General features: G+C 32.8%; 1 long non-coding RNA gene across 1 annotated transcript; it reads right to left on the reverse strand.

The window, feature by feature from the left end:
- Positions 1-17,229: 17,229 nt before the first annotated feature.
- LOC145568852 (uncharacterized) lies at positions 17,230-22,607 on the reverse strand. Its single transcript, XR_014095984.1, has 2 exons — positions 22,375-22,607; positions 17,230-17,965 (listed from the first exon to the last, which is right to left on the reverse strand). It is a non-coding gene; the product is annotated as an uncharacterized LOC145568852 (long non-coding RNA).
- Between the last annotated feature and the right edge of the window lie 1,106 nt (positions 22,608-23,713).

The raw sequence follows: 23,713 nt of genomic DNA on the forward strand, positions 1-23,713 counted from the left end.
TTCTATTTTGCAATGAGACCTTTAACATGTTTAGGATTAAATTACCATCGATCGAAGTTTTGTGTTAATGAGTGTCACCAAAGAAGTTTCATATATACTTTTTCCTCACGAGATCTCCCATTCTAAGATCTCATAACCATCCTCCTCTTATTCACTTTCCATCATCCATCCTTATATATGGAAGACCTCCTCCTAATAACTTCTTCAAACTCAAATTCGACAATTCAGTTTGCAACAACTTAGCAACAACACTAGCAACACTAAAGCATTCATAACAGAAGCTATAACTCTTTATAAAGGAGTTCAACTAAATCTTCAATGTGACCATCAAACATTTAAATTGAAGGTGATAAACTCTAGTCATCAACTCAATAAAAGGCATTTGGGCAATCCTTTGGCATATCGAATAGTATATTACGTATTTACGTGGTATTGAATATATATGCTCATTCTCTCCTCACTTTGTTTACAATTGAAATATCTCGCAAATGATCGAAGTTATCAAGATTGAGATTCTAAGGGTGTGAAATTTATTGAACTTCTCTAAACTTATTGAAATTTATTTTAGTTGTAATTTGAACTTAATTGGGTAACTATAACACCCTAAAAATTTCCTTCTGTTGTGTTTTACCCTTTTAAAAAATAACTAAGATATTACTGTCACCGTGATTACGTCTAAGGTTTTTACTAAAGACACAGTGGAAGACATTTTAAAAATCTTTCAAAATAAAACAAAGTCCAATAGTCAAACCAAATAAAGGCAAAGTCAATATTCAAAGCAAATAAATAAACCATTCATATCCTATAAAATTAGAACAAGATTTGCTCTTTACTCAAATCCCAACATAAATATGCTGCATCACCTAAAAAGTGTAACTCCTTAGGTCAACATTAGCTCACTAGTAGATATTGTCCTCTCTGGGTCTAGCCTGCAAGGATTTGCTTTGGTGCTGAACAAGATGTCCTACCCAAAATGCCTCTACTAGGTTGAAGTATCAACTCTCATATAAGGAAGACTTCGTTATCTTCAACTTTCGCTGTGGGAGTGCCATAGACACCTTATTATTTTTACGTTTTGTAGATAAATAATGTTGTAATTTAAAAATTAATGTGCAAAGCAAGGTACAAGGTATTGTAGGGAAGCTTACCATTGAAGATCGATGCTCTAAGGTTCAAAATTTGTTGCTTGTGTTTGCACCCACAGGCCACGACCCCTCTAGCAGGGGGGCTTGTGGGGGCCTTGGCCTCCCCCTTGGCTCAAGATAAAAATTAAATTTGCTCATTATTGTCATATGTTTTTTTTAGGGAAGATCAATTCATTAATAAGAAGCCATATGACATCTACAAAAGAGATCAGAAACAATAAATACAATGAAAATTGGATCAAACAACAATTCTAATTCTATAGAACTACAATCGCGAGTGAGAATTGATGACATTAATGAATACCCTCGTTTCTTGAACCGATGTCCTCTGCAGCCTTCTTCTACAAGGGGGCCTTGTGATTTTTGATAGTTTTTGAATTGAACAAAACCTGATTCAATTAATTGTAGTCGTTGATCAGACAACTAATTCAACGCCACACGACCACCACCAAAAAATTAGAACATCCGATGACAAAAGAGAAATCATCTACACCGATCAAGACCTTCATAAGGATGGGATCAATTATTATAAGCAATTAAAAAGGGATTTTAGGGCTTATCACTGATCAAGGAATCAGTGGTAGCCCCTACCAATAATCACAATGGAGATCAAGGGGAGAAGGATGGAGGAAAAAGAGAGAAGGGAGAAAATTAAAGGAAAACCCTTAAAAATCTGAAAAAAAAAATCTAGCAAAAAGCTAGTAAAAACTAGGGGTGTCCATAATTCGGATAAAAACCGAAATCCAATCCAATCCAAACCGAATTATCAACTCGGATCGGATCCGAACTTTAAATCGGATTGAGATTTTTTGGAAATTCGGATTTTCGGATTGGATCGGATTTACCCTAATTGGATCCAATCCAAACCGAAAACCGAATTGTAAAATTAAGCTTGTATAAATATGGATTTCTTTATTTTTTGAAGTTTATCTCAAATACTTACTACCACAAAAAATAAATTAGGGAGACTTTGTATTAATTAATTAATGACTTGACGTTGAACTATTTATTTTACTCATTATTTCAAAGACTTTTATTTGTATAAAAGCTTTATTTTTATAATTGTATTAGGAGCTAAAAAATAATGTATTATAATTCGGATTTTCGGATCGGATCCAAATAACCGAATTTTAATTCGGATTGGATCGGATTGGATCAAGAGAGAAATTCGGATCGGATCGGATTGAAAAATTGAAAACCGAATTATATTTCGGATTGGATCGGATTTGGACTAAAATCCAAATCGAAAACCGAACGGACACCCCTAGTAAAAACACCATCCCAAGGAAAAACCTAGAGGGAAAACCCTAGGAAAAAACTAGGATTTATTGTCACATGTTTTGGTGTAGAGGAGTTGGCTTTTTCCAAGTGATAGTGTACACCATATCAAGAGTTCAAATCTTGTAACTAACAAATTTTGGTTTTTTTTTTTTTTTTTTTTTTTTTTTTTAACAAATGCATAATCAATTCAATAATTGCGAAATTATAACGTAGATATGATATTGGCCCCCCTCACTTAAAAATTCTGGCTCCGCCACTACCCTCTAGGCCTCTAGTGTTCAAATATTGGCGAATCATAATGCATAAAACTTTTGATTTGAAGATGCTAATATTATGATTTAACATTTTGAATAAAGTTTATTGGCATTATTAATAATTTGGCTTTCAAAAGAAAAAAGAAACCGCAGGACAACATGTTTGTGTGGTAATGAGCAAGTTAATTGTTGGTTGGAAAGGGATAAGTTATGCGCTTTGGACACGTTGTATGTCTACATTCATAAATGTAAATGATGAAAATGAAAGCTTTAACTTTGTTGGAGCAACAGAAAACTGTTTTTCGCGACCTTCTACTTTTATCAAGTCCTAATGCCCTACCTCATTGGCTCTTAGCATAATTAGTTGTACACCTGTATATTTTGTCAAAATCTTGTTCTATTGAAACACAAAATTACAATCAATATAAATACAAAACTATACTTAGGAGTGTGATTTCTATGTAATGGAGTGTGATTTCTATGTAATGTATGGTCCTGTTTTATATAGGGCATTTCTTAATAACTTGCCCCTTTCGAACACTTATATGTATCGAGAAAATTGCAGCAATTTGACTTTTATACTATTCACGTGATAGCTTTGAATATTTGTATTGAAAGAGTATAAAATCATGAAACAAAGTAACTTGTCCGTCTTCATGTTTGGTTTTTCACAAATTTTTATGTGGCTGGCTACACCGTATGACCGGGGTTATTTACAGGGGTTACTCATTTTGTCAAGGGTTACTTATTATTCAGGGGTTAATCGTTTAGTCAGGGGTTACTTATTATTAAGGGGTTACTCGTTAGTTTGGGGTTACTTATTATTTAGGGGTTACTCGTTTGGTCAGGGGTTACTTATTTAAGGGTTATTCGATCGCTCAGAGGTTACTCTCACACAGAAAAGCGCTAATTGACTGAGTAAATTTAGAATAAGTAACCCTTGAATCCTTGACCGACTGAGTAATCCCTATATATGTAACTCCGGAATAAGTAACCCCGGCGAAATGTGTTAACCGACTGAGTAACCCCAAAATAATTAACCCTTGACCGACTTAGTAACCACTAAATAAGTAACCCCTATAAGTAACCCTATCCTTACGGTGTGGCCAGCCACACAAAAAAGCACCGTTTGTTTTTAGTTGTTTTTTTTTCATGACAAAAGTTGGTTTGATTGTATAAAAAATTATTTGAAATTTGTTGTTGTTAGTTTTCACAATAATGATAATTTTAACAAAATTTTTAAAATTCTTTTTATGATATATACATATGGACTTTCAAAATAAAAATACTAAAAAACTGAAATTGAATATTAAAAATTTTAAAGTTAGGAAGCACGTTTTTTTTTTTTTTCTTTAAGATAAGATTAAAGACCTTATTGAACCGGCACCTCTCATAGGTTTAGCCAGCCTACCTCCGCAGGTCGACGCTTGATAGCAGAGGAGGGAAGTAAGGGAAGTCCTCTACTCCCAAGCATTTTGTAGTTGGCGGGACTCGAATTTAACCTTTAAATCACAAGGTGGATTCGCCACTAACTCCACCAAACTTTGCTTGGTAAAAGAAGCGCATATATACATATGAAACAACAACATTTTTTGTGTGTGCTATTTTCCTTGTTTGTCAAAAAAAAAAAGTCGTAGGAAAGTTTACCAAGAAGGGTTTTGGACTTTTGGAGGCCCATGCAAATTCTATTGAATTGAAATAAGAGCACGTTCTTATCACAATAGGTACGGAATGGAAATATTTTTTACAATTTGATTTTTTTTGTTGAAACATGATCTAGTAGGCTATTTAAATCTTTAAGTGTGTGGTTGTAAGAATTTATCAAGAAACAAAATGTGCATGGGATGTGCATGGGATGGATTATTATTGTTTTTTGACAAGCAAAAGGTCTTCCACTACTTAAGCAGTACGATAATTCCAGTTATGTTATATACAGGGGCGGAGCCAAGGGGTGGATGGGTGGGCCATGACCTCCCCCTTGGCTCAAAATAAATTTTAAATTTTGCTTATACTTGTTATAGTTTTAGTGTAGAGGAGTTGGTTTTTGCCATGTGATTGTAGACAAGAGGTCAAACAGTTCAAACCTAACAACTAACATTTTGTAGTTTTTTTATTTTTTATTTTATATTTTTTTTATAGTAAATGTAATCAACAAATTCAGTAGTAGTTGCGATTTACGAAATTACACATACATAGATATGATCTTGGCCCCCCTCACTTAAAAATTCTGGTTCCGCCACTGGTTACTCTGAGTAAGATTGTGAAACTCCATAATTAGAGAGTATTCCATTAATCAATATATATAGGATTTACAATTTGTAACGTACAATAGTCCTAAATGTGTTAGGAAACCTTTCTAATATGATAATATTTACATAAAAATATATCATATACCTATGAAGAGAATATTCTTTATCACATCCCCGCAGTCATAGCGGGAGGAGGTCGTACTCTAAGACTGGATCTAAAATCCCAAAAAAAGGATTTTTCATTTGGTACCATTATAGTTTTGGTTTTTCCATTTGGTACCCAATTTTTATTTTTATTCCACATGGTACCATTGTATTTTTGATTTATTCTATAACATCCTGTTAAATAAAACATTTGTTTTGTGCGATATTGGGCCTTATTTTTTCTAATTTTGACTGCAAATTTTGATCCTTTAAAATCATAATGACCCCAACACTTTAACTAGACTTTTTTTTTTGTGCTAAACAAATCGAAATATAGAAAATGAGACTTTTTTTTTTTGCACGTAAATCGTGACATTTTAAGGTTTTTTTTTTTTTTTTTTTTTTTTTTTTTTTTTTTTTTTTTTTTGACCTTAAACTTGAACATTAAGGCTGCTAAGGGCTAAACATCCATTAAAACCTTAATCAATTAATTTTTTTACACTCAAATTGAAGATTAAGGTTGTGTTTGGTAAACAGCTTATTTGAGCAAAATTAGCTTATTTGACCAACATTAGCTTATTGACTATTAAATAAGCTAATTCAAGGTGTTTGGTGGGAAACTTATTTAAAGAGCTTATTCCACTAAATAAGCTCTTTTGAAAAAGCTCAAAGGAGCTTTTTCAATTTGCTTATTCATTAATATATGGTGAAATGACACTTATACCCCCATTTAATTTAAAATCCTACCTAAACTACCTATCCCACAATTAGTTTATTGGTCATTTCACATACTCAAACAACTTTAAGCTATCATCTATTTACCAAACACTTTTATACAATCAGCTAGTCAAAATTAGCTAACAAAATCAGCTTCAGCTTCCAGCTTTAAGCTATTCACCAAACACGACCTAAATAATTTATTTGACGAAATAGTAGAGGATAAATTGAAAGGATAGTGGCATCATTTGGAATAAAAATAAAAATTGGGTACCAAATGAAAAAGCCTAAACTACTACCCTACCAAATGGAAAATCCCATCCAAAAATAAATCTCGAGGCATGCCTTTCATAAAAATATCTGCAAATTTATACCGTGATGGAACATTTAGTACTCGAACCTGGCTGTAATACCCTATATTTTTATACTTATTTTATTTTAAATAAGTATTTTGTGAGGTATTTAAATAATTTAAAATGAATTATTTATGGTATTTTAATTATTTATTTATTTTAAATATGTTTGGAAATATTTTATAGAAGGAAAATTTTATTTAATTAAGTTGGGATTTAATTTAGGAAAGTTTTATTTTAGTTAAGTTTTATTAGAAAAGGGATAAGGAAAGATTAAAAAGGAAATTTTAGGTATGAAGGGTTTCTAGAGAAAGGGGTATAAATATTCAACACTTGGGTAAATTAAACTTTGCCCAGAGTGGAGAATACCCAAGGTAAACTTTCTCTCCTTTCTCCTTTATTTCTTTTTCTTTTTCTTTCTTTTCCCTTTCCCCTTTTCGGCACTCACCACCGTCGGCCACCACCACCACCAGCCGGCAGCAGTGACGGCGCCACCAGCAGCCGGCTGTGGTGCCGTGGCTGCTATCCGGCCACCTCTTTCGAAAAAAAAAAGATTTATTCTTTTTTTATTTTTTCTTTTATTTAATCCTAGATCTAATTATAAATTATGAGTTTTGTGATGGTTTTATGATGATTGATTTTAAGTATGATGCAAATTAATTTTCAGATTTTAATTTTAATTAAAAAGCCCCAATTTTTGAAACCCTAGATTTGTAAATAATTGATTATTGAAGGAATATGATTTAGGGTGGTTTAAACCTTTAATTTGAGGGTTTTAAAGCATAATTACAGCAAGTTTTCATGAATTAATATTGCTGGAAATTTTGTTAGTAAGCTAAAAATTAAGTTTCTTGAAGGAATTTTGATTACCCATTAATTGGGATTAAAGTAAGAGGTTTTAAATGAATTTTCAGCTTGTTTTAGTTAAATTATGAGTGGTTTAATAAGAGTATATATTGTTGGAAATTTGTGTGAATTAGATTTTAATGCCATATCATGATTTTTGGATTGTAGGAGACTTTGAAGTGAGTGATTTCTATTAGTCGTGGCGATTTTTAAGATCGTATTCAACGTACGTTCGCGTACTTGATATTTATTTGGTGATATAGGATCATGCTAGGCTTTTAAATAATTGATTTCAAATAGTATTGTGATAGTTTTGGTTGGAATTTATGATTTGATTGATGTTGGTGATTGAATTATGAAGCATGACTTATTTGTGATGGATTATTGAATGGAAATAATTATTTTGGTATGTTATATATGAACCACACTTTTATTATTGGCATGCAGAGAGCATGTTTAATTAAACTAAATGTTTAATTTGGTTTGGAACATTAAAAGGGAATTTTATTAAGCTTCATATATTTTTTTTTATTGATGCTATAAGCATGAGAAAGGAGCTATGTAAGTATCTATGTACACGAGGAATAAATTATATGTTGGTGCCTTAGTGCACTTAAGGTGTTTCTAACACCGAGGGATAGGAATTGTGGCGCATTATGCTTTAAGGTGTCTTTGACACCAAGATAGATTTAAAAAGGGTTCAACATTAAATATTATGTGGTCACTAATTATTCAAGAATTAAAGTGGAATGTTTAATTGTTTGGATAATTATAATGTTTGAGGGTGTTATGGTTTGAGAGTCATCATCAAGTTTAATAACATGTAAACAACGTAAAGTGAAAGAGATTACGCACCAAAACTCTTGGAACGTATATACCTTAGGTATGAACATATGGGGGGAGTTATGGAGTTTTATATTTAACCATAACTTCTATTGGGAGTACAAGACGCTGTATTTTCCTTTTATTATTATGCGCAGGAATTCCGCTACTTACGATTGGTTATTTTATACTGGCACAATTAGCTCCCGTGTTAGTACCCCTTTATTGGGGCAAGTTAGGGGGGAAACCTGTTCGATGCGTAATCAATGCTAAATGAATCATTTAGTTACTTAGTTGAGAAGTCTTGTCGTATGTTGTGTGCTTGTAAATAGGTTGCGACGAGGTAAGTTGTGTGTTGATAGGTGAAAGCATGTTAGTGTGTTTAATTACGCTTATGTACTCAGCTTTGCTGATTGTGTGTTTGTTGGCCTTGTCTTTACCTTGGCCCTATAAAGACCCATTTTTAATGGAGAGTAGTGGAAACAAGTAGAGAGAAGCTTTTCAGATGATGAAGCATATTCATGATGGGCATGAGTGAAGAGCGAATCATGCTAGTTTCCATAAGTTTATGATATGTTTATTGCTTTAATTTTTTTTTTATCTTATTCATGTGAGACTAACGCAAAGAATTTTTAAAGTTGGTTCGGTTTTGGTTAAGGGCCTACAATGGTTCCAAGTTGTAGGTTAACTTGTTTTACTTTGGCTTGACTTTACTTTCGTTGGTTGACTTTTTAAGTTGAGTCGTTTTGAATGTTTTTAAAGATAGTCTTCTGCTGTGTGTCTTTAATAGTTGCCTTAACCATTTTCACGGTGGCAGTAATGTCTTAGATTTTCCTATTTTGAGTTTTAAACAGAACAAAACACGTATTTTAAAAGAAATGAATTTCTAGGGCGTTACACTGACCCAAAGCAACCTTCTCACGAACAAAGTGTATATCTAACTCAACATGTTTCATGCGTTGGTGTCGGACTGGGTTTTTAGACAAATAAACTGCACTGATATTATCACAATAAACAAGAGTGGCCTGACAAAGAGGACAATGTAGCTCAAGCAAGAGATTACGGAGCCAACAAGCCTCCGAGACAACATTAGCTACGCCTCGGTATCCTGCCTCTGCACTAGACTTAGGCATAGGCAATGTATGCTGACATTTTGAAATTGTCAGACAACTCGCCCAATTAGCGTTAGTATAAGTAATCAACCGTGTAGTAGCAAACAGATATAAATGTAATACGGAGTATGTACTTATGATTGTATAATAACTTAGTGTAAGTTAAGATAAAATATTGTCAAAAAAAGTAAGTTTAGAAAAAATTAATTAAAATAATGTAGCGTTTGGGAACATATATTTCATTTGAAATAAACGAATTTCAATTGTAGAGTTATAAATCATGAATTACAAATCCAAATTCGGTGTTTGGGAATTTCTAGAATTTCAATATGTGGAATTTTAATCCAACATTATGTTTGGGAAAATAGATCATTTATTACTATAATTGTAAGAAAAAAATCAAGTAGAAAAGCAAAAGTGAAGATTACAAAAAGCAGAAACCCTAAATTATATCAATCAACTAAATCCCCAAATTTACAATTTTATTTCTTAAATAAAAAAAATAACAGAATATGGAGTCCAGGAAATCAAATCACTAAGAATTTGAAAAATAAAAGAAACGATGAAAATCGAAGCAAAAGAAAAATGAAAAAGACGGGTAGTCAGAGAGGAAAGAGGAGAAAGAAAACCAAAAGTAAAAGAAGACAGTGAGGAGAGAGATCGATGAGTACTCTAGCCGGTGGCAGGTGTGATAAGGAGAGAGAAAGTGTGGGTATGGAGAGAGAAAGTGTGGGTATGGAGGTTGTCGAAGAGAGAAAATTGGAAGGTTAGATTAGAATTTGAAATGACAGGATTTGAGGTGTCATTTTGAAATTTTGATTTTGATTTTACTTTTAGATGAGTTGGAATTTGGCCCAAATCTAGAATTAAAATTCTTGGTTTGCCAAACATGTTATTTGGGCCAAATGCAGAATTTCAAATGAAATCTGTATTTCCAAACAAGCCATTGATAAATTCAAATACTACTGTTATTTCACATTATTTGCAGCATTTGCCAAAAATGAATATTATATATTGTTTGTAATAAATGTGCTTCTTTCCTTTTTGGGATGTCATTTCTCTCTATCCCTCTCCTCATCGCATGCAATTCTATCTTTCTCTAATTCAATAATATACTTCTTCCGTTTTTTTTATTGCACCATAAAGACTTTTACACTATTCATTTAATATTGTTTGACCATCTTTTGTGATTTATCCATTAGGAAAAATATAGTCATGTGGGATCTAGTTAGATTCGTCTTGAAATCTACTTTTCAAATATTAATTTTATATGATATTTACAAAAGTATAATTAAAGATATTAATAACCAAAGTAATGTATTGGCAAGCGTGAAACTCCTTATGGTGTAATAAAAAAAAGGGAAAAGTATTACAAAATAACTATAACTTTTATTCATTTTATAATACTACATCTGTTAATGGTTATCTGCAGCTTTTTAATATTTTATATCTCACAAATAATACCCTAAAATTGCAGATAACCATTAACGGAGATAGTAGTATAAAAATTAAGTCAAAGTGACTCGAATATTAAAAAAACGGAGGCAATATTAGAAAAAACTAACATTTGACATAATTTTGTCTGGAATGACTATTTATTGCTTTATTATTACTCTGAATTATTTTTTATTAATTTGGTGGTCAATTATCTATAATATTGTCCGGTACTATTGAAAATGTTGATGAATCTTTGACCAAATAGAATTGATTCAATTGAACAAGTTTGGCATGCAAAAGATTGTTGTTGAGTACAAGAAGCTAGTACATCCAAAGTTCCAATATATTTAAAAAAATAAAAAAAATAAAAAAAAATAAAAAAAAATAAAATTAGTTCCAATATATTAACTTAGACAAAATAGGTGGCTAATTTTACTATTAATTAATTGGAGCAAGAAATCATCACAATTATTTAATTACTTCGTATCAAATTGGATAAAGGAAGCTTGAGATAATGGGAAGTTGGCAACCTAAACTACTTAGGTCAAAGATAGTTTGCTCACTTAGTGAGAGCGATTGTATTTAAGTCAAAGTGATAACAAATTATTTGACTTGAAAATTCTGTTAGATCACGTTAATTTGATTTAATTAGGTGGAATAGTTTTGTGCCAACAATAACTAAAGGTTAGAAAATTTTGTCAACAACTACCAATTAAAGCACGTGTTTTGAAAACAACTACCCATTAATTTTTTTTTTTTTAAAAAAGAACTACCACAAAGTTGTAAACACTTTAACAAGCACTATCACTCTAATAATATCAGCTAGAATCGTCGGCATTTGGGTCTTACTTTTTACCACTTTTTACCTTTATGAAGGATAATTCTCAATTTAAATAGTGATTTTATGAGGTAAAGGTAAAAAGTGAAACCTACATGCCGAATATTCTAAGCGGAATTGTTAAAGTGGTAGTGCTAGTTAAACTTTTTAATACTTTGTGGTAGTTCTTGTTTTAAAAAAAATTTAATATGTAGTTGTTCCAAAATACGTACTTTAATTTGTAGTTCTTGACAAAATTTCCTTAAGTTATCTCCTTTATGCCCTTTTATCCTTATTTCTACAGTGTCTTAATGATTAGCTTATTTTGTTGGCGTACATAAAGTTTATAGCTCATAAAAAACTTTTAAAATGATAGAAAATTATTAGTGATAATTGATCAGCAAATTGTGTTAAAAGGCACCAGTATTTATAGTAATACTTCCTTCGTCCCATAAATTTTTAATTCACTAGGGTGACTTCACGCGCGCATTGCGCTCGGAGCAGTTTGATAAACCTTTTCAAAAAAAATTGATGTTGTAATTTTTTGGATTAGTGTATATTCGTTTGGATCACACGCGATATTGCAAAAGTGTGTCCCAATTTTATAAAATTTGTTGATTATTTTTTTTAGACGTTGAACTCCTATTTAAATTTAAAGTATATATGACTACATGTAGCTATTTTAATACTTCCTCCGTTTTTTTTAGTTGACACGGTTTGACTTTTACACTATTCACACGACACGCTTTGACTCGCTTTTGTGGTTTATATATATGATAAAATATATTCATGTTGGATCTTATTTGAATCGTTTCAATGTATATTTTATTAATATCCACTTTTTATAATTTTACAATGTTGATAATTAGAGATATTGTTAAAAACATGTGTTGGCAAGCGTGATAATATAAAGGGGTTAACTAAAAAAAAGAGGAAGTAGAATTTAATAAATCAAATTACCACACAAACCCCAAAATTTCAGCCTAATCCCCATGATATCCAAAACTTAGAGCCCGTTCACTTCAACTTAATTTCAGTTCAGTTCAGTTCCAATCAGTTCAGTTCAGCTCATAATTTCCCTCTCTCATAAAATATTCATTTCAGCTCAGTTCAATTTAGCTCCAATCAATTCAGTTCAGTTCAATTCAGCTCCAATCAGTCCACTTCAGTTCAGCTCAGTAAATGTGAACATGCCCTTACATCGTAAAAAAATGTCAAAAATAAACTAACATGAACACCACAAATTTTAAAAATAAATCAAGCTCGTGCCCAATTATGTTAACTAACCGAGTCATCCTTTGCATTTATAATTATATTTGGCGTTTGACCCAATCGATCATAAAACAATCTCAATTAGTATTGTAATTAAATCATAAATTCAAAAAAATTACATATTATATTTACTCTCGTTCTTAAATTAACTCATAATTAAGGTTTCTCAAGTACTTTGCTTGATGAGGTAAGACAAGATCTTAGGTATAATCAAAATCTTAATTGAGAACACTAATAATCCACATACATTCCTCTTTATATTGTTAGGTACATGATCACACTCACAACATCATCCTGCCAAAGCCAATCTCAAAATAAAGCATAACTCAACGAAATTTTCACATGAAAAGGGAAGTTTAGCATAAGTATATAACTGAACAAGACTTGAAACTGCCTTATTGCTTAATAATCCTATAAATACTAATTACTTTTCCAAATATTTAGATGACCCACGTTGAGTCGTCGAGTCATTTTCCTGTAGTCACATGTTCTAGCATTATCACACCAACCTCCACCTTGCACAAGAAGGTAAAATTTGAAGTTAAACAACCATTAAGAGAACTGCAACAACACCATCTTAAAAACTAAAGCATCAAAAAAAAAAAAAAAAGTGATAACACCTACTTATAGTGCAAGATATGGAATAAACATATATTAACATATCACAATTGCAAACCAAAGGTTTCCGAATAATAATGAGAAAGAATCATTATAGAAACCCTTTCAAAATTCCCCTTTAATAGCAAAGTCCACTTGTTTCTGAAATATCATCTAGTTAATAATTTACTGGGAGAGCAATTTTTGACTTTCAACAAGTATATAGCCTAGAAATATCTATAATAGTTAATCAGATATCTTATAATCTATGTACATGAAAATCAACTACTTTTTCATCTTTCTCAAGATGTACACATATACACAAAAACTGTCAGGAGCAAATGACCATGAACATATTTTGGTAGAGAAAAAGGACATCACAGATCATAACAGTTTAAACATCTCATGTATAAATTAATTTCCTAACCATTTTCAATAAAATATCACCAAATTATTTAATTGATAAGGAAAAAAAATACTACATATATAAGATTTTTGAACTTCAGAAATAGAAAAAAAAAAGATACTTGAAAAGCACAAGGAACATCATAAAAAAAGGTTCTTTAGCAACGTGGGATCAGCACCAGCTACTCCCACCAGCTCTAACACAACAATTCGCCTCTGCCTCGACAAACAACGGTCCTTCCCTGGCACAATCAACGATCAATTTACCCTCAGATAGTTAACCTCCCTGCAAGAGGGTAGAAATTAACAAGAACCTTAGACAATGATTCATTAAAAAATTTTGCAGCTACAAATAAATTGTCCTCTTTACAACAACAATGTTTTGGTCTAAGTTGCACAAGAAGTAATGCCCTTTTTTCTATTTTCTCTGCCGGTGGAACTCTTGTAGGCTCTTATTGCTTTATTTCGAGCCCGAATTTCCCATCACAAGCAACACTCCCCATTTCGAAACAACTTTAAAAACCTGTCCTGCTAGAGCACCCACAGTGCACAGATTTACTACAAATATTAGTTTGTGAATTACCCAAGATTGTGAAGCTTTGCGTTAAGTTGTTGCATGTAACACTTATACGTACAGTTCCATTGTAGTCGCACATCTCATTGATATAATAATGAAAGTAATTTATGTGTATAATTCATATCTTTAACAAAAACAAAATACCTCAGGAAGAAAGCTTTCTAAATTGGAGATTGAACATTCATATAGAAAAAGTATAAGAGATGTATTATATGATAATGCATTTGAAGAAATTTTATGATTACAAATTTTGCACAAAGCTATAATATAGGCCTTAATGCCTTTATTCACAAAAGCAAGAGATCCAAACAATGCAAGTGAGTGAACCTGCCGAAAGTGAACCTCTTATCATTCTATAAATGGGAAGACAAAAGATTACAAGATTTCATTGTAAGAATCAAGCATTATAGTGATTTTGTATAGTATGAGGAGATGAGTATAGAGAAATGCAACACACACACACACACACACACACACACACACACACACACACAAAATTAAATGAAAAAGGGTGAAATTGGGGGAAAAAAACAAGATAATATAGCGAGCATCCATAAAAAAGGACTATGTTAGTGGTTGAAGGATAAGGAGACCAAGATGGAGTGATCTCGTGAGCAGGGTGCATAGCTGCCACAAGAGTTCCATAAGACAAAAGAATTTATTGCTAATAAACATATACAATTCACACACCTATATCTAAATTCAAGCAATCACACTACCAGCAGATTGCATAAGCTCTGAGTCCCTGCCTTTAATATTTGGATGTGCATATAAAATTGTAAACAATCCAAGCCTAATCACCATGAGCATTTATCACAACTAACTGTACTCTTAATGAGTGAAATTATAAAGTCCACTGGTCATGAATAGAGATCTTTTACACTTGTGAAGATGATTTGCAAAGCATTGAATAAAAATTGCTACTTTGAGTAAAAGTATATTGTTTTTGAATGAATACCTTTGCTACAAGAATGACTCCTATGAGAAAAAGAATTGAATGTGCTTTTATGAGGTGCTGCAACCGGGTTTCCATATCACATCCAGTACTTGTTTAAAGGCAAAGATGGACACTATTAGCATGGAACTTATCCTTGTAATCCATGAATCTTACAACCATTTCCTACAAACCCCAAGATTCCCTTCCCAAATTACATAGAACAACACAAGCTTAAGCACCCAACCAACCAAACCAAATAGCAAATTTCAATATTCAATTCCAAAAACTAATCAATCAAACCCTATTCAATTCAATTCCCAAATTCGAATTTGAACCCCAATTTGTAAGTTCCCAGGATCCTAATCCCAAATTTCAAAAACAAAATTAAATTGCAACCAAATTAAATGAAGAATTAAAGAGCAACATCAACAAAATAAGAGAGAGAAAGAAGGGTTACGAATTCACCATTTTACAATAATCATGTATTTACCAATAAGGCAACAGATAAATTAAAGACAAAAGTGAAAAATTGAAGAAACAACAGGAAAAATAATTAAAATCACGTAATAAAAAATATTAAAGTTCAAAGCTGATCATATCAAACCAAATTCAGTTGAATTCCTAGATTCAAATTTGACCCAAATTTGTAAAATCCAAAAACCCTAAATTTTAAGTCACCTGAAACATTAATTCTCCAGCGATCATTGGACTTTCGCCGTGAAAGATTCGGCGAAAAATCGCCACTGCTGATCTGAACTTGCTCTCTCCTTCCGCCGCTACGACATTTTCTGGTAATGGCAAGCAACCGATCAATGTTGGTTCTTCAGATGTGGCTCTACTCTTGAATTTTTGGATCAGGCCATTGGGGTTGTTGGAAATGATGTGAAGATTCATTTGTTGGCAATGCAAGCCTTATTTGTCAGCATCATCCATCAGTAAGAGAAGAAAAGAGAAAAACAAACAAAGTGCTTATTCCAAAGTAAAAAGCAAGGTTGCATGAATCATCAAAGAAAGAAAGAGAAGGGCAGAATTAGAAGAAGACATGTGCTTTTCTTGAAAATTATAAAAAAAAATAAAAAATAAAAAAAAAGAGGTTGATGCATGTGAAGTGCACATGCTCTCACACATGTGATTCCAATGCTCGAGCACTGTTCATAAGGGGCATAGGTGAGACTTTTTAAAGGGTGAGGATTCCCTTTGTTTTAGAATAATTAACACTTTTAGGGACATAGTTTAAGAAAATGTCAAATGAAAAAACAGTTGTTTAATACTTCATATATGAAATAGAGTTGTGAATTTATTTTACATTATAAAACAAGAAACATGTGAGGAAAGGGAACCTAAGTGGGTCAAACATTTTAATAATTATGGGTCATATTTAAACACGGAATTGCGTTATACTTAGGGGTGTAAATGAACCAAGCCGATCAATAAACTACTCGGGTTCGAGCTCGGTTGAAGCTCGTTCATGTTCGTTTATTTAATAAATGAACCGAGTTTGAACAAATTTTGAAGCTCATTTAATAAATGAGCTTGGACACGAACATAGATATGCTCGTTCAGATATGTTCATGAACAACTCGTTTATCTATTTTTATGAACTACTCGTTTATTTATGTTTCATGAAATTATTGATTTATTCATAATTTGTTAATTTAATTCTTAAGTTTACACGGTGTGATTAAGATTTAATTATCATGCTACTTTTTAGATTTTCAAATGTCAAAAGTACAAAAGCTTGTTTATTATTAAGCTCGTTCATGCATCACTCATTTATCAACTCGTTTAATAAACGAGTTGTTCATGAACCGTTCATGAACATATATTGTACTAAATGAGCCGAGTTTGAACAAATTTTTGAGCTCGCTTGAAAGCTCGGGATCGTGCTCAGACTTGCCTAGGTTATATGAATTGAACATGAACAAGGGAGTACTCGGCTCGACTCTGCTCATTCACACCTCTCATAGTAATTATTTTGAAATAACCAAAAGAGAGAAGTGTGTCGGTTATACTGAAACGAAGAGTGTATATATAAGATTGAGGTTGCTGAATTTGCCTTCAAAGAATCTCTACCCATTATATGAATTAAACTAGAATTGATAAAATAATACGAGTAGAATTAAAGAATTTCAGATCTAAAATTTACTTCACATTTATGTGCCTCTGTTCTGGAGTGAAGCCAGTGTCTGTCAAGTGTCAACAGACGAAGGGAAGGGCAAATATATATAGAAAATATTGTAAGAGAGAGAATGCACAATCTGAAATTACCAGCATAAGTCAACAGCCAACATAATATAGATCCCATGAAAAATTAAAAATCATGGTTAAAGAAACAATAAAATATTACACACCTAAGAAAAATATATCTATATGAATGGTATTAGTAGTAATCACTCATGGAATTGTTAGACCTCCTTTCCATTTGCAGTTTGCAGCCATATACAGATATAAGAATATACCTTTACAATGTACTAAGAGCAACTCAACACAAAAAAGATGACCTTCAACTACTGATTCCGCACTTCAGAGGGGTCGACCAGACCTTCCAACATGACAAGTTGATCCAAGAGTTCAAGCTTCTCATCTTCGAGGCTCTTGATCTCATCTTCAGCCTCGGATAACTCAAGTCCCAACTGGCTGCTCTCTTTCCCCAATGAGAAGAATTTACGTTGGAGATCTACATATTCTTTTCCAACAGTAGAGGATTCTAGATGTGCTGAGGGTTTTGATCTCTCTTGTGGTTGGTACAATAATGATGGATCATTCTTTATGCCTTTTCTGGCAGTTTTATGTGCACTACGTATAGGAAATGGCATTGGCGAGCCTTCTTGTAGGCCCCTCATGTACTCTTCCGGTATTTGTGAAATCATTGGCCAATGTGACTTCTGCTTCCGTTGATTGGCCTGATTCATCATCCTAGGATCTTGCATTTCTTAATTCTATTATGAACTTCCACTGCGTAAATTAATTGGACTTATGGGGGTATCTTTGCTATATATCCTACACAACAGAAGATACAAGTACTTCAAATAAATAACACAGTTTATGATTTTTCAACACAAATATGTCTAGATCGACATGCAATCTATGGCACAGTTTTTGACACACTATATAATGGGCAAACACAGGAAGAGCCCAAGTCAATCCAATGAGGAAGAAGGAATTTATAGAAACAACTACAGAACTAAATCATAAGTACTGAATTCAGACAAAACTTTGGCAACTGTGTGCGTAAAACACACAATATTATGTACAAACAAGGAATACTTAACATATAACACCTTTACATATCTTCCGCAAAGCAAATAGTTCTTATGTACAAGTAGCAATGAGTCTTGGCTCATGATCCTTGTAAAAATAACATGGTTCTTGTCTTCCACAAAGCAAATCATATGCATGTACCAACAGACTCTTAGTTCATGGTCCTTGTGAAAAAACAAGGTTCTCAATGGTATTATACTCGCCCCATTCTGTTTACTATTCAACAAGTTCTTCACAACAAATTTTCTATTCCCTCCACAGATTTCTTTTCGCTTTCATAAGAAAATGAAGGTAACAACATGTACTAACATCACACATGCACCAACAGCATTTGTGCTTTCTCCCAGTTTCAAATCCCCCATAACTTACAGCATTCAGCATGATTTGCTAACGGACAGAGACAGAAGAGAATTGGACTGCCATCATAAACTCCTCAAAAAATTTTAACAGAAACAGACTACCCAACCAATATAACCTTTCAAATTCCCCAAAACCATCCAAAGAAGAAAAAAGAAACAAAGCCACAAAGCACGAGAGAAGATTTACTCAAGTTCCCCAATTAAAAGAAATAGCTCTGACAATTGATAAGGAACATCTAAATCATTTTAATCACTAACAGAATCAAATGATAATACAAAATCACAAGTTTTGCAATTAACAGGGTCATATGTATATGTGAAATTGCTGGATCTCCAACAATAAGTAACAAATTCAATTCTACAATAGCTAAACAAGACCAAAAATTCTGCAACTAAAGCAAAAAAACCAATTTAGGTGAGAACACTAAAGTTAATTTTACCCCCCCTGTCCCCATAGAAAAGTCCAATTTCATCCAAAACTCTTGTCCCTAAATAAAAGTACCAATTGACCTTTATCTATATAATCACTTTTAATCAACCAAACCCCAAAATTTTCTATATTTATTTATTTTTAAACAACAAATGAAACAAACCTCACTATCTTATTTTATATTCGATTTTATCAACCAAACCCCACCATCTTGTTATCAATATCCACCTTTAATCAACCAAACTTCATTATCTTATTATTACAATCACCTTCCTAAATACTTGTGCAATGGGCAAATGAGAGTTTTATTTGGGGACAGAGGGAACAGATTTTTTAATTATATACTTCCTCCGATTTTTTATACATGCAACACACCCTTTAGCACAGGAATTAAGAAAGTAAGCAGACATCATATGCACATGGTCCCCATTCCCCAGGTAATGTTAATGAGTTTAATCAAATATTAATTGAAAGTGAGTGCTTCCCACGTCAGGTTTAATCAAAGATTAATTGAAAGTGAGTGCATAATATAATCAATTGCATAAAAATATTACCCACAAATTAATTTTTTGATTCTTTCAAATTGTAGATTAAAATCAATCGCATAAAAATATTACCCACTACACAAATTAGTGCATAATATAATTTCTATTCCCAAGTCAAATGCATACAAATCAAAGTAAAAAGAAAAAAATCAGCTTGTTGCATCCTAATTTGAGCTAAAACATGCCCAGTAGTTTAAATTCGGAAGACCTTCAAGCATATGGTCTCCACACCGTTGTTTTTCTTCGCCTACTCTTTCCCTGTCATGGTCATTTGATTTTGAAGAACAGAAAGAGAAATTGAAAGATTACAGTGTAGAACAAGGTGAGTATTGCAGTTGGGCGTGGATGAGACTTCGCCCGGCGGTTTCCTACGCTCGCAAGCACAACTTGCCTTGATTCGGGATGAAGCCAAAGGGCCATAAATGACAGGAATTCAGGGAGAATGATGAAATTGAGGGAAAATCGAGCCAGATCTGAAATTTTGGATGAGAGAGAAAGTGTGATAATGAAACTAGGGTTCTTCAATGTTCATGTGAAGTTGGAAGAAAGTTGGAGAACAATCCAGAAAAATGAAAGAATAGTTGAAAATAAAGTCTGTTTGTTAATAAAAGGGAGGGAAAGATTGGTAAATAGTAATCCTTCGTAATTGATGTTATGTTGTGGGTGGGTGTTTAGCAATTAATGAAGGAAGTAAATAAGGGGTATAATTGTAAAAAAAAAACTTTCCTTTTATGGTGTGTTGCAAGTATTGTGACATTTTCTTTTTAAGAAAGTATTGCAACTATAAAGAAAAGGAGGAAGTATATAAAACAAGTTGTCGAACCCAATGTGTAAAAAAGCTTCAAGCGTGCTGAAGCGAAAAGGGTTCTGCTACACCTAGGTATGCCTAAGGCGTGCTTCAATGTGGCTCTTTGAAGTGAGGCCCACTATATGAACAGCTAAAAAATTTGGTAGAAGTTTGCTTCATGTGCGCCTCGTGCGCTTTTGGTGCGCCTCATGCACCTAACCTAGTAACATGTGCCTAACCAAAAACGCCTCGCCCAAACCAACATACGTGCTTACCCCCTATTGCCTTGCATCTCAGCGCCTTCGCGCTTTTTCAAACACTGGTCAAACCCAAACAATAATCTTCCAGAAACTCAACATACAATGAGGTTAGTTTACAAAAGGAACAAATCTAATTGTTCCCGAAACTCCCCGTCCCTTACTAGTCTTTAGGAAGCAAGTGCTTTCAATAGCATCTCCCTGGCTTCCGGGATCCCGGCAAACCGGAGAAGGATGTCCAAGATCCTATATATATAAAAAAAAAAAAAAAAAAAAAAAAAAAAAATATTTTTCCAAATTTAAGACCTTGCCCTTAGTAAGATTACATTTACCTAATTACAATCACCTATCGCATTAATCATGCCATATTATTATGAAGGTTTAGCTGTTTTTTTGTGAATTGGCGGATTAGGGGGGGGGGGGGAAAAAAAAAAAAACTCCAACCTAAAATCAATTGAAGTATCTTTACTCTATATTCAACAACCTCCATGAAATCACAATTTAGGAGTGAATATCAAAACCAATTTTCCAAGTGACATGTCTTTATGTCAAGATAAAAAAATTTGACCTAGATCGATCATTTCTTATCCAGTGACTAAAATGCACTTCTTTCCTATCCACAAAAATAACCAATAGAAACATAATTTTCCATCAAAGCCAATTAATCCAAGGTAATCTACACAGCAGGGGCAGTCAACATAAAAGAAACATATTAAAAAAGATGAATGACTGCATGACTTTGGGTACAGATATAGAATGGACATGGCAGTCAACAAGGTCTATCAAATAATGAATTTAACTACCTTAGTATCACTTCTAGATTGCACGACTTTGGGTACAGATATGAAATGGACATGGGAGCTTAATCAACCTTAAACATACAAAGTGGAGAAAAAAATTATGTCTCACAAATTATCTTATCCAAATGAATTACAAAGCTTAATTTTAACAAACCATACTGTAGGTAAACTTTAACAAACCAGATAATCATGTTACGATAAACATCTCACTTACTCTAAAGATACCAACACAGCACGCACACACATAACTATACAAACATTGCTCAAACTTGCAGTTCACAAGGCACAGTTGCTAACATCAAACCATCTTTCATATGCTTAAGTAATGCCACTTTATTGATTTTCACCACCTAGAATAAGATGAACTTGAAAAAGTAGTAAGAGTGACCAATTCTCAGGCATTGTTTGCATGATTCGGTTTCCAACAAGACGAATTTTCTTCTCTATCACAATCTTCTAATGCTGATACAGCAACAAAACATACTACTGCTACTAATACTACTACGACAATCACGAGTAAGACGAACAACTATGATCGCCCTACGCGATAATTTAGTACAAAATTAGATCAACCAGGACCCTGATCATCCTGCAGGCCCGTCCATGAGCAAGGGCAGGAGGGATGGTTGCCCCGAGCGGCTAAGCCCGGGGTTAAAAAAATTCCATTTTCATAGTTCTGTCCTAATATTCAAGGGTTTTGCAGCAAATTTGACCCAATTATCAAAGGAAGCTCGAAAAATTGCGTTAATTTCTTCTATTTTCAGAATACAAAATAGCAAAATTCTAGAAACTGAAATCGCTCATCATAATTTTCAGAATATGAATAGAAAATTTGACCCAATTATAGTCATAGTTCGATGATCAACCTTAGAGGAACCCTAAATTGACTATAACTGACAATTAAATTAACAATTAACACCAGATTGTGAAATTGATATTCGACGATTAAAAGTGGAAGAAAATATATTACCTCAGCAAAATGCTTCAATGGAGGATAGAAAGCTCAGAAGCTCCTTTAATGGAGAATTCAGAGTACGCTTCAATGGAGGAGAAAGAGGGAGAGGGGTGTAGAGGAAGTGTTGCGAGGCAGCGCAAATGAAAAAGAAGATATAGATCGGAGGAATATTAATGATACCCGGACCGGTTCATTTCACCTCGAGGATTTCTCAGGATCTACCGATCTAGTAATTAGGGGGCGTTTGACATGAGGGATAGGGATAAGGACGATAAAAGGGAGTAACAAGGATGGAGGATTAGTAGGTGAGAATGTGAGATAAGGGTAAAAATAATGTTGTCTTTTATTTAGTATGAATTGGGAATTATATGGGAATAAGCAAGAAATTTACTTAACTATCCTTATTCGTATTTCTCCTCTTTCTTCCTCCTTTTCTTCATTAAGGGTAAAAATGTATTTTGTCTCATTAAGGGTAAAAATGTATTTTGCCTCATTAATTTAAAAATCGTCATAAGTACACCTCTCATTATAGCTATCGGAACCTCTTTCCTCGACCATTAGTATTGTGAGTTCTCTTGTTTGATAACTAGTCCGTTTTGATGTTCGTCTAACGTCTGCCGTACATGGGGATTATAACACCTCCCCCTAGTTATTATTTTGAAGGGATAACTTGCATTTATCCTTATCCTCACCTCCTTAGTTATCTCCATCCCCTTAAACAAACAAAAGAATATTTAAATCCCCTTCTTTTTATCCCTATCCTCCTCTTCTTATCCCTCCAAACTAACACCTTCTAAATAAACACCCTCTACAAGGACTCTAGGGATGAAAATTTTTCCATGGAGAAGCATCCGTTTCTTTTTTAAAAAAAAAAAAAAAAGCGGAATGAACATTTAGTTGTTCAGTATAGAACATACAATTATTTTATAAAGAACATTTAGTTATTTTATAAAGAACATCACATATAGTTGTCTTGTAATGAACATATAATTGTTTTGTAAAGAATATATAGCTATTTTATAAAGAACATCCAGTTTTATATGATTTTTATTTTTTATTTTAAATCTAAAGAACATCTGTAATATTAATAAAGAACATGACAATATTAAAGAACATTATTCATATAGTAAATGTACATTTGGTATAAATGATCATGCAAGTATATGAAAAAGAACATTATTTTACTGTATTATAATGTACATTGTATTATATTCTAATGAACATATGTGTTATAATGTTGCTTACAGGTTTAATGTACATTGTATTATTTGAATCATGCAAGTATATGAAAAAAAAACATTGTATTATTTTTTCTCCAAAAAAAAAATGTACATTGTATTATTTCGATCTACAA

The sequence above is a fragment of the Chenopodium album genome, chromosome 11 (genome assembly GCF_948465745.1).
Source record: "Chenopodium album chromosome 11, dcCheAlbu1.1, whole genome shotgun sequence".
In the NCBI taxonomy this organism is placed as follows: Eukaryota; Viridiplantae; Streptophyta; class Magnoliopsida; order Caryophyllales; family Amaranthaceae; genus Chenopodium; species Chenopodium album.